This window comes from Quercus lobata, chromosome 12 (assembly GCF_001633185.2).
Source record: "Quercus lobata isolate SW786 chromosome 12, ValleyOak3.0 Primary Assembly, whole genome shotgun sequence".
Classification (NCBI taxonomy): domain Eukaryota; kingdom Viridiplantae; phylum Streptophyta; class Magnoliopsida; order Fagales; family Fagaceae; genus Quercus; species Quercus lobata.
In genome coordinates, this window is record NC_044915.1 from 22,749,090 (window position 1) to 22,759,670 (window position 10,581).

Genomic DNA, 10,581 nt, shown 5'->3' on the forward strand with positions numbered 1-10,581 from the left:
TCGTTCGAGGAGTTGAAGGCTTATCTCTCCTCCCCACCATTACTGAGCCCGTCACAGTCAGGAGAAGAGCTTTTTCTCTTTCTAGCCGTCTCCCCCACAGCCATCAGCGCTGCCTTAGTCAGAGAAGAAGAAAAAGTACAAAAACCCGTATACTACGCGAGCCGAGCACTTCGCGATGCTGAAGAAAGATACCAGCCTATGGAAAAAATTGCCTTTGCATTAGTTAAGGTGGCCTGCAAGCTCAAACCGTACTTTCAAGCCCATACGGTGAACGTCCTAACTGACAAGCCCTAGCAACGGGCGATGAGCAATCCTGAGGCTGCGGGTCGATTGGCGTTATGGGCTATAGAGTTGAGCGAATTTGATATCCAGTACCACTCACGAACCGCCATCAAGGGACAGATTGTGGCAGATTTCATAGCAGAATTCACTCATGACGAAGACAAGGGGGCAGAAGAGTCCCCTCATTGGAGCATATATATGGACGGGTCATCCAAGAGACAAGCCGGAGGGGCCAGCATCATGCTACTATCGCTCGAAGGAGATACAATTGAATGTATGGTCCATCTCGACTTCCCCGTTACCAACAATGAATCAGAGTATGAAGCATTAATAGTAGGACTCGACCTCGCCAAAGCAGCAGGAGCCGCGAGGGTAGTCATCTACTGCGACTCTCAGGTCATTACTAACCAAATAAATGAGACTACGAGTGCAAGGGCGAAAGGATGAAAGGTACCTTGATCAAGTAAGGGCGAGAGTGGATGACCTAGAAGCCAAAATCGTCCAAATTCCCAGAGGAAAAAACGAGCGAGCCGATCGCCTCGCAAAGGCCGCTTCAGCAGAACATATGGTCATCCCTGGTAATGTACTCTCTTTTGTTCAGCTTTCTCCACTAATAGATCCCAGCAACGCTCAGGAAATAGGCTCTGACAGTAGTTGGACCGCGCCGTTAGTTTCATACTTAAAAGACGAGGTCTTACCAGACGGAAAGGAGGCTGCAAGAAAACTGAAGGTCCATGCGGCAAGGTTCGTCCTAATAAAAAACGTCCTGTACAAAAGAGGCTTCTCCCGACCATATCTGAGATGCTTGGGTACGGAAGCGACAGACTACGTTATGAGAAAGGTACACAAAGGAATCTGCGGAAACCATTCAGGATCTACATCATTGGTACACAAGCTTGTGCGAGTAGGGTACTATTGACCCACCATGCAGAAGGACGCCGAAGCTTATGTCAGGACCTGTGACAAATGCCAAAAGTTCAGCAATATTATTAGACAACCAACCGAAGAGCTGACCTCGATGACAGCCCCATGGCCGTTCGTACAATGGGGGTTAGATATTATGGGACCATTCCCTACAGCAGTACGACAGCTGAAGTTCCTAGTAGTGGGCATTGACTATTTTACAAAATGGGTGGAAGCTGAAGTTTTGGCCACCATTACAGAGAAGAACGTACGAAGCTTTGTTTGGAGATGCATTATATGTAGGTTTGGCATTCCTAGAGTCTTTGTCTCGGACAACGGGAGGCAATTCGACAACGACTCCTTTCGGGATTTTTGCTCACAGTTAGGAATAAAGAACCACTACTCCTCCCCCGCCCACCCTCAGGCTAATGGCCAGGTCGAAGTCACGAACCGATCCTTACTCAAGATTATCAAGACTCAACTTGAGGGGGCAAAGGGTATATGGCTTGAAGAATTGCCGAGCATACTATGGGCATACAGGACGACGATAAGGACACCCACAGGAGAGATACTGTTCTGACTGACGTACGGAAGCGAAGCAGTCATCCCAGCCGAAGTTGGGTTCACGAGCTACAGGGTGCACAACCATGACGAGAACAAAAACAACGAGGCAATGCGACTACAGCTTAACCTAGTGGACGAGATCAGGGCGGCGGCAGAACAAAGGCTTGCTAGGTACCAGGACCGCATAGCCAAACACTATAACTCTCGGGTCCGACACAGAAACTTCTAAGTTGGAGATCTCATTCTTAGAAAGGTCATGGGCGCCGCTAGGGACCCTACCCAAGGGAAACTCAGCCCCAATTGGGAAAGACCTTACCGAGTTACGTCGTGGCAAAGGAAAGACACTTACCACCTGGAGACGTTAGAAGGACAGAAGCTACCACACCCATGGAACACCGAGCACCTACGAAAGTATTACCGGTAGAAGCGGCAACATGAAGACCAACCTTTCTTATTTACATTTCAGCAAATTTTAGTCTTACTCCTTAGCTTTATCATTTACTTTAGTTTTTTGCAACAATACCTCTTTTTTGTTTTAAGCCCAAAAGGCAGGATTTGGTTTTAGAATTACTTTTATTTACAAATGCATGGTAATAAGAGGAGTTTATTCAAAATTGCTGAAGTATCTATTTTAGAAATCTACGGTTTAAAGTCCACAAAAGTGGACAACTAAGTTCACAAAAGTGAACAACAAAAACGACTAAGTCCATAACACACGGGCTAAAACGCTGGCGGTCTCACTAAACAGACAAGACTACCATCATATGGACAAGGTTCCAAAAACCAACAGGCCTACAAAGATGACAAGGTCATCAAGACTAAAAGCTAAAAAACTGACGGTCCCACCTAATAGATGAGACTATCATCATATGGACAAGGTTCTAAAACCAACGGGCCTACAAAAGATGACAAGCTCATCAAGCCAATGACAGACTAAAGCTAAAAAGCTGACAGTCCCACATAATAGATGAGGCTATCATCATATGAACGAGGTTCTAAAACCAACAGGCCTACAAAAGATGACAAGCTCATCAAGCCCGTGACAGACTAAAGCTAAAAAGCTGACAGTCTCACCAAATGGATGGAGCCATTATAGAACCAACGGGCTTATATTAAGCCCATAAGATGATTGAAAATTAGAAAATTGACGGCCACATTAAGGTCAGTAAAGTAATAAAAATTGTGACAACTGACGGGCGAATCTTCAAAGCCGACGGGCCAAAAGCGACGGAACCATTACTTGGATAGTGCAACCAAGCTGACGGATCTTGAAAAATGACGAATAAGGTCGAAAATCCAAGGGGAAAACCCTTGAAACTGACGAGATAAGAAGGATATACTCATAAGTTGCAAAAAAGGCTGTACCGACGGAGTCTCCCAACCAGTTCAAAAAAACTGATGGGGTTCCCAAAACAGACGGGAATGTTTACCAGGACTTCGTCCGGCTCAATCACTGATTAAAAAAAATACGAAAGCGACGGGAATAATATACCATGCAATAAATACAGTTATATACAAACAAAACCCCGAGAAAACCAAACGGGCACTTAAACAATTGTTTACAAAAAAAAAAAAAAAAATTAAAGTACAACGATTGTTTGCAAAATGATTGAAATGCAAGGTTAAAATACAAATAAAGAGAGCTAAGGAGTGGGAGCATCAGCAGGATTCCCGTCAGCTTGCTGATTTTCAACATTTACAATCGCAGCTGGGGTATTGGAAGTAGGAGTAAGAGGGTTTGTAGCAGGTTGGGCTAGGACAACAACACCGTCAAACTCCGGAGTAGGATTAGGCTGAGAGGAGCCGTCATCTCCACCATCCATTGTAATTCTAGACAGGTCCAGATCTGGGAATGCTGACGCGACCTGCTTAAGGCAATCGTCAAAACCAGTGCCATAATACTCGACACAAGAGTTGATGAACAATTGCGTCGTTTTAAAGTCTCGAACAGCATCAGCCCCAGCCGTCTACACCCTTTGGCCTAGATCCGTCACCTCCTACTTGAGCTTGTCATTCTGATGGTCAACCTCCACCAACTTCTCCCTAACTTCCTTCAGCTCTTGATTCAGCGTACGGACGACATCCTTGTATTGCCCTTGTTCATTCATCAGATTTGTATTATGCTTCCGGACCCGAGTGACAACTCCTTCCTTCACGATGCAATGGTCTTGAAGGGCCTTGACACGCACCAAGGCCTAAGAAAAGAACACAGTCGTCAGTCAAAGTTCATCAAAGCAAAATAAAATAAGTTCGACCAAAAGGTAGCAAGCAGACCCTGATGAGATCAAAAAGGGCTGATGCCCCTAAATCCTCCGTCCCCAACAGATCACAAGGCTCTATGTTCGTCGGCTTTATGAAGGACTTAACCTCCCCGACGACATATTCCTTGTGGGTCAGAGGCGGCAGGGGCCCTCGTTGACTGGACCCAAGGAGGTCATTATCCCTTTGCCCGCACCGTGGCTTGGCTTGAGAAGTGATTTTTCCTTTGCAGCACCATCCCCAGGAGTGACAGCGGCCTTTTTAGCCGGACTGCCATCACTCACGTCATGCTTCCTCTTTGCCTGATTAGTAACGGCCTTAAGGGTTAACGACGTCTCCCCCCCTGCCTCCTTTGCCCTCTTCTCCTCCTTATGAGGGGCTACGACAGCCCTTACCCTCTGTTTAGCAGATTCCATCTCTACAATAAAAAAAAAAAAAAAAAAAAAAAAAAAAAAACTAACAGTTAGAACAAGAGACGGAGGAGTAGATTGACGGAGGTGATAAGGAGTACTTACGTCAGCGGGAAAAATCGTCCAACTTTCGGGCTTTAGCTGACAGTTCTGGACCCCCACAGTATAAATGAATAGTGTAAAGGGTAATCAAATCCCTACACTTACGTTCCTCCAAAGGGATTTCCAGAACCCGACGGATGAACTCCTTCTGTTTGTCAGTTATGTGGGGACGGGTATGAGCTGAAAAGAAAAAAGAGAAAGAATATTAGTAGCGTCACTTCAAAAATGAAAGGAACATGGTTGACGGGATTAACCTGAATCCCTGAAAAAAGCCCAAGTGTTGTCAAAATAACCATGGGGCATCGTCGCCCATTCCTCCTGACGGCAAACCCAATCCGTCCCTTCAACAAAAAAATATCTACTTTTCCAGTTCCTATTGGAATCTGGCATATCTGATACCAGCCTCAAACTTTTCTCCCGGGCATTAAAATGGTATGTCCCCTTAGACGAGGCGATGAAAGAATTCGTCTAAGGTAAGCTGATGGTTTCCTCCACTAAGACGGCCCTACAAGATTTTAGCTCCTATGAAAGTCCTCCAAGCATTTGGGGCAATTTGAGTGACAGATAGGCCCAGGAAGTCAACCAGCTGACAGTGTAGGGCCGTCAACGGTAATCTCAGGCCCGCAGTAAATATGGCATCATACATGCCCACGTCAGCAGTTCTCCCTGAGTAACAACTTTCATTCTCTCTAGGAAGACGGATCGGGATATGGTCTGGGATTTGGTAACGAGTGCGCAACTCCCTAAAAACCTTATCACTCATCTTAGGTAAAAATTTGTTGACGGCCCAATCCTCAGGGAGAATGAAAAGACGGTTATCTCCTGGACCCTCTGAAGTCCCTTCACTAGGTCCCTCATCTTCGTCACTATCATCTCCGTCACTATCTTCTCCGTCAACATTTATATCATCCCTGTTACTTCCATTCTCTCCTCTTACCTCTTCTACTTCATCCTTACCCCCCTCAGTATAACTCTCATCACCGTCAGAAGATTGAGCCGACGTCCCTCTCTCTGACGAAGGTGAGAAGTCCTCTGACTCATCACCAAAACCAAAGGCCTCGTCATAGCCCGCTCCTTTGCGGACTGATGACTCCTCACATGACGCGTCACTTGACATCTGACTACCTATAAGTGACGGATCCAATCTAAGTACCTAAGCTGACGTCCTCACTAATGAATTATACAGGCATAAGTAAAAATGAAAAGAGGAGAGGAAATAGAACTTACTGGTGAGTTAACTTTCTTGGAGAAACGGCTTCAAAGGTAGCAATGCACGAGGTGACGGAGTTAATGAACAAGGTGACGGAATTCACGACGATGGTCTCTCTCTTTCAAAGATTAGCAAAGATAAAATAGGGGAAATGAGGAGGAGGACCCCCTTATAGATAGAATGGAAGGGCATGGAAGACGAAGCGACGCCCTCGTCAGAAGTAAAGCCAATGAGAACTCGCCACGTGTCCAAAGCATTAAATGCACGGCGGCTCAAGGAGTCCCATGTAAATAATTTTCCCGCTTCCTTAAAGAATATGACAATCAACAGAAATGTTAACTCCATAACCCGTCAGTACGAAAAGTGACGGAGATATGGAGTAGGGGGCAACTGATAAGGATAAAATAGATTGATCACAAAAGATAAGCCGACGGTTTATTAGTGATGGGATCTACTGGGTCGGCAGCCCCTGTTTAATGACTGACGGCGGGCGAAAGTTGTAGGGAGAGGCACTAGAGGCACTTATAGGCTGACGTGATAATAAAGCTGAAGGGTAATCCTGAAGCTGACGGGATGAAGACTGAAGGCATAATGTAAGCTGATGGCACTAGTCAAAGAATGCTTGCTAACCACGTTTGCGTGTATAAGTAAATGACTTACCCTCCACATTTTTTGAAACCTAAGAGGGATTCCTATATGGAAAGGATCCCGCAAAATACGCCCAAGAACACTCCTATAAGGAAAAAACTTCTACTCCAACGAAAAGGGGTCAACTCCTACTACTATAAAAACCCAAGCACCCTCACAAACCAAGTTACGCATAATTTACCCTCTCTAGCACTCTAGAGTAGTGAGAATAGTTCTAACTTGACCTTCGGAGGGTATATGGCCGGCACCACACCGATGCTCTCTACTAGGTCCTTTCTTTTTGCTGTGCAGGTGCTATTTGGAGCGCGCGAGGACCGTGTGGCTTACTGGTGATATTTTCGGCATCATCAATTACTAAACAAAACCCTGAGCAAGACCCACAAAAGAAGAAATAGATCCCTAAGCCATGAATTGTTCCTCACCAACTCTAGCGAGGGAATTGTTCTCGCCAAACAAAAGAAATCCATTGTTTATTTGCTGTCCTGCATTCCCTCTCTCTCTCTCTCTCTCTCGACTGTGCTCTCTTTCCTCTCTCTTCGACTTTGATCCATTTTTAGAAAGGACCTCACCATTAATTGACCTCGCCGGTGCAAGGAAAGGGGTTTTACACGGCAACGATTGAAACCCATTTCAGATATGATAGAGTTGGTTTGAAATTTCCCCAATTTTTTTTGATTTGTGCTTCATTTTTTCACCAAAATTGCTTGATGATGGCATTTGTGAGGTTTGTTCATTCCAAGTTGACTTTTTTTTGTTTCCTCTATTCTGTTAGAAGAATTTGATAAAGTTCGCATTTTTATTGATTTTTTGTGAGGATTTGTGTTTGTTTAGGGTTTGGTTTTGATGGGCATTTATCATTTTGGTGATTGGTCGTTTTGTTTATGGTTATTTAATGAGCAATGACTAATTACATATCTTAGTTAATAATTTAATCACTTAATAATTATAAATCTATAAGAATTAGCTAATATAAGATGAATGGTGGATTGGAATGATTGCGGTCCCAAATTGGTCTTATATAGTAGCACACCTTAACATTGAATTTTATATACCAAATTAATGATTTATATCATTAGTGTTAAGATACTATGGCTACAATTAAGTTTTGGTTTTTTTTTTGAAAAATAAAGAAGTACAAAAAAGCATGCAAAGTGTGCTTCTTTAAATACACCTAGCTTTAGAGGCTACAAGTGCTGGAACTTTGGCACCTTGCGCTTTTACCAACACTGTGATTCCCTGGAGTTGGTTGGTTTACTGAGTTCGGTCCACAACATGGTTAATACCTTGTACTTTGCAATGTATGATAGTGGTCGCATTTCATTTGTTCCCTTGAAATTGTTACTCAAGATAGTAAAACTATATTAGTCAATCAATGGTGAAACTTTGTATAATCACATTATTAAGCGAATATAATCACATTTTTAAATTTAATCCATTTTGTATATAACACTAGAGGAATTATTATACTTAATATTTATACTGCAATATAAGCATATATATAAAGCCTCAGTTGTAAAGCTTGAATATTATATGCAATAGTTATGTCCTAAAGAAACAATGAAGCTTCTCCATGTCAAAGCTGCCGTTGTCTAAAGGTTCTTACGTACCAATCATAATGAAGTCTGGACTTATGTTTGTGTCCAAGAAGCTCTTTTTATGAACAATCTTTGCTTGTGTTTGTATTCTAGCTGTAAATTGTACATGCCAAAGTTGGAACCCAAAAAAAAAAAAAAAAAAAAAAAAAAAAAAATTATCAAGCTCCACTCTAGAGAGGTAAAAAACAATCTCATAATTGCCAATAGCTGATAATGTATTAAAAAAAAAATGGAATAATCAATAAGCGCCGTAAAAGAACTACATCAGCTCTCAAAACCTTATCTTTAAACTCCTAATCAACTAGAATAACATGTAAGCGCCATAAAAGTCAAATGAAGATATAAAGAAACACACAAAAAACCTTATTAAATTAAATATTAACAAATAGCAAGAAAATTCACAACTGATGAAGGCCTCTATCAAGTCTTTTACCTATCATCTTCACATCTGAATAGACATTCTTCATACTGATTTCTACACATATGTTTAAGACAATACTCCTCACTTCCAGAAGTCACTGATACCCAGTGATCATTCAGTGACCCTTTCGGAAGTGTTAGTAGATGATCATTAACTGCCTTTTTCTTTTGACCTTGCCTTGAGATTCTTTAAACCAAGATATAACCATCCTTTCTAAGACTGCTATATTCTGAAGCAAAAGTCCTCACCACAAGTACTTCTTCTTCAGTTCCAAGAAAATCACCAATTTTGATAGTTTTGCAGGCCCTCCCTCCCCATTGGTTCCTCAAATGATCCTTCAACTGCATAACTGATACCAGATGAATAACCAAGTGCTCAATGTGCAAGAAAATTAGCCATGGTTGCTTTTGCCTATCGACTGATGCCAAGCAATGCTCAACAAGAAAATTAGCCATGGTTGCTTTTGCCTATCGACTGATGCCAAGCAATGCTCAATGATAAAAATTAGCCATGTGTAGTACTATTCTGTCATGGTCAACCAAGTGCTCAATGTGCAAGAAAATTAGCCATGGTTGCTTTTGCCTATCGACTGTCATAGTCTGTTCGTGATAAAAATGTATACGAGAGGAGACCAATGCTTTGAGTCAATATCCTGATTATGGAATACACTAATATTAGGAAACAATAAGTTTGTACTGGCAATAACAAAATTAACAAAATCTATATGAATAAATAGATTAAAAATTATTATTCTTTGATGTATAAAGTTTATTCTTAATATCTTTGTTCACATGTCAATGATATTTTACTCACCATAATTATTAAAAAAACAACTGTCAACTGAGTAAAGCATCAAATTACAGGGAATAAAGAAACAAAATGCAAAAGTACACATGTAGAAAGATGCAAGGGATCTAGAAGTCATAGAATCCTAGAATACGCGAAAAGCAAATGGACCCCCAGGCCAAATAAATTTCCAACTTCTTGAAAGTCAAATTTCCTAAGTAATTGAGAATAAAGAAGTATACTATTCTGATGTGCTCAAGAATCTCCTGACTCTTTTTTCACCATCACTAACAATTTTTTTCTTAGAAAAAAAAAAAGTAGGAAAAAAGGGTTAGGATTTATCATCACATGTTGTACATGATTGATGAGGTCCATTAAGTTCCAACTTATTACTCTCATTTTGAAACTTAATTAAATTCACATCAATCATTTTCATGAAAAATAATCTAGTGCAGGGGTGGACTCAAAATAGAATAAAAATTATGACCGGCTACTAACATCCAAGAATGTACTACAAGGTGATACTCATAACAAGCCCATGTATAAATTAAAATTCTTTATCTTCACTCCCATCCGACCAAAAATAAATAAATAAACAGTAGATCAACACTATTTTTTACAAATGAACAAACTTACTTATTTATAATTTAGGAAAAAAATTGACTACTGTCTAAATTTGCCTTACATAATGAACAGGGATCAATAAAAACATCAACCAACACTGCAACATAGATAATCATAGAAGTTCCATGGTTTAAGTATATACAATCATCATAGTTTTCTCACCTGCTAGTGACCAAAAGGAGTAATAGAAGAATTAAAACCTGCTGGGTTGTGTTCCTAGCAAACCTGCGAAACCAAAAGGGAACCAAAAATTAAAAACAATTAAGCAATAAAGGGACCAAACGGAAATTTTAAATATATATAATAAAAAATAAAAACCAGATGGAAAAAGGAATGAAAATAAGGGATGTACCGAAATTTAGAGGCGATAAACAGCAGATTTCGCGAACAAAGAGAGATGCAGAGAGAGATAGAGGAAACTGTATCTTTTATCATCGACATCGAAGGGAAGAAGATATGCTGCTACCAAACTGAGAAAACTACAGAACAGACAAAACTTTAGAGCTCCGTGGGTTTGTGGGATCTTTTGCTTTACTCATTAGTGTTTCTTTCTTTTCTTTTTACTTATCTTCTATACTACTGTTGAAGGGGACTTCCTCTCTGTTTGGATTCCTCATTTTTTATGCCTAAAATACCCTCATCATATTGACTTATAAGTTTTTAATTACCGAGGATAAATATATAAATTAAAATTCTTACACTTTAAAACCCACAAACTCATGTATGCTTTGCAGTTTCTATCTCTCATTCTTTTTCAAAACTCACGTAAGCTTTGCA

General features: G+C 41.0%; 1 long non-coding RNA gene across 1 annotated transcript; it reads right to left on the bottom strand.

Annotated features, from left to right (window-relative positions):
• Positions 1–8,321: 8,321 nt before the first annotated feature.
• Positions 8,322–10,353, bottom strand: LOC115970882. The gene is made up of 3 exons (XR_004087169.1): positions 10,157–10,353; positions 9,967–10,029; positions 8,322–9,046 (listed from the first exon to the last, which is right to left on the bottom strand). It is a non-coding gene; the product is annotated as an uncharacterized LOC115970882 (long non-coding RNA).
• Positions 10,354–10,581: the final 228 nt, after the last annotated feature.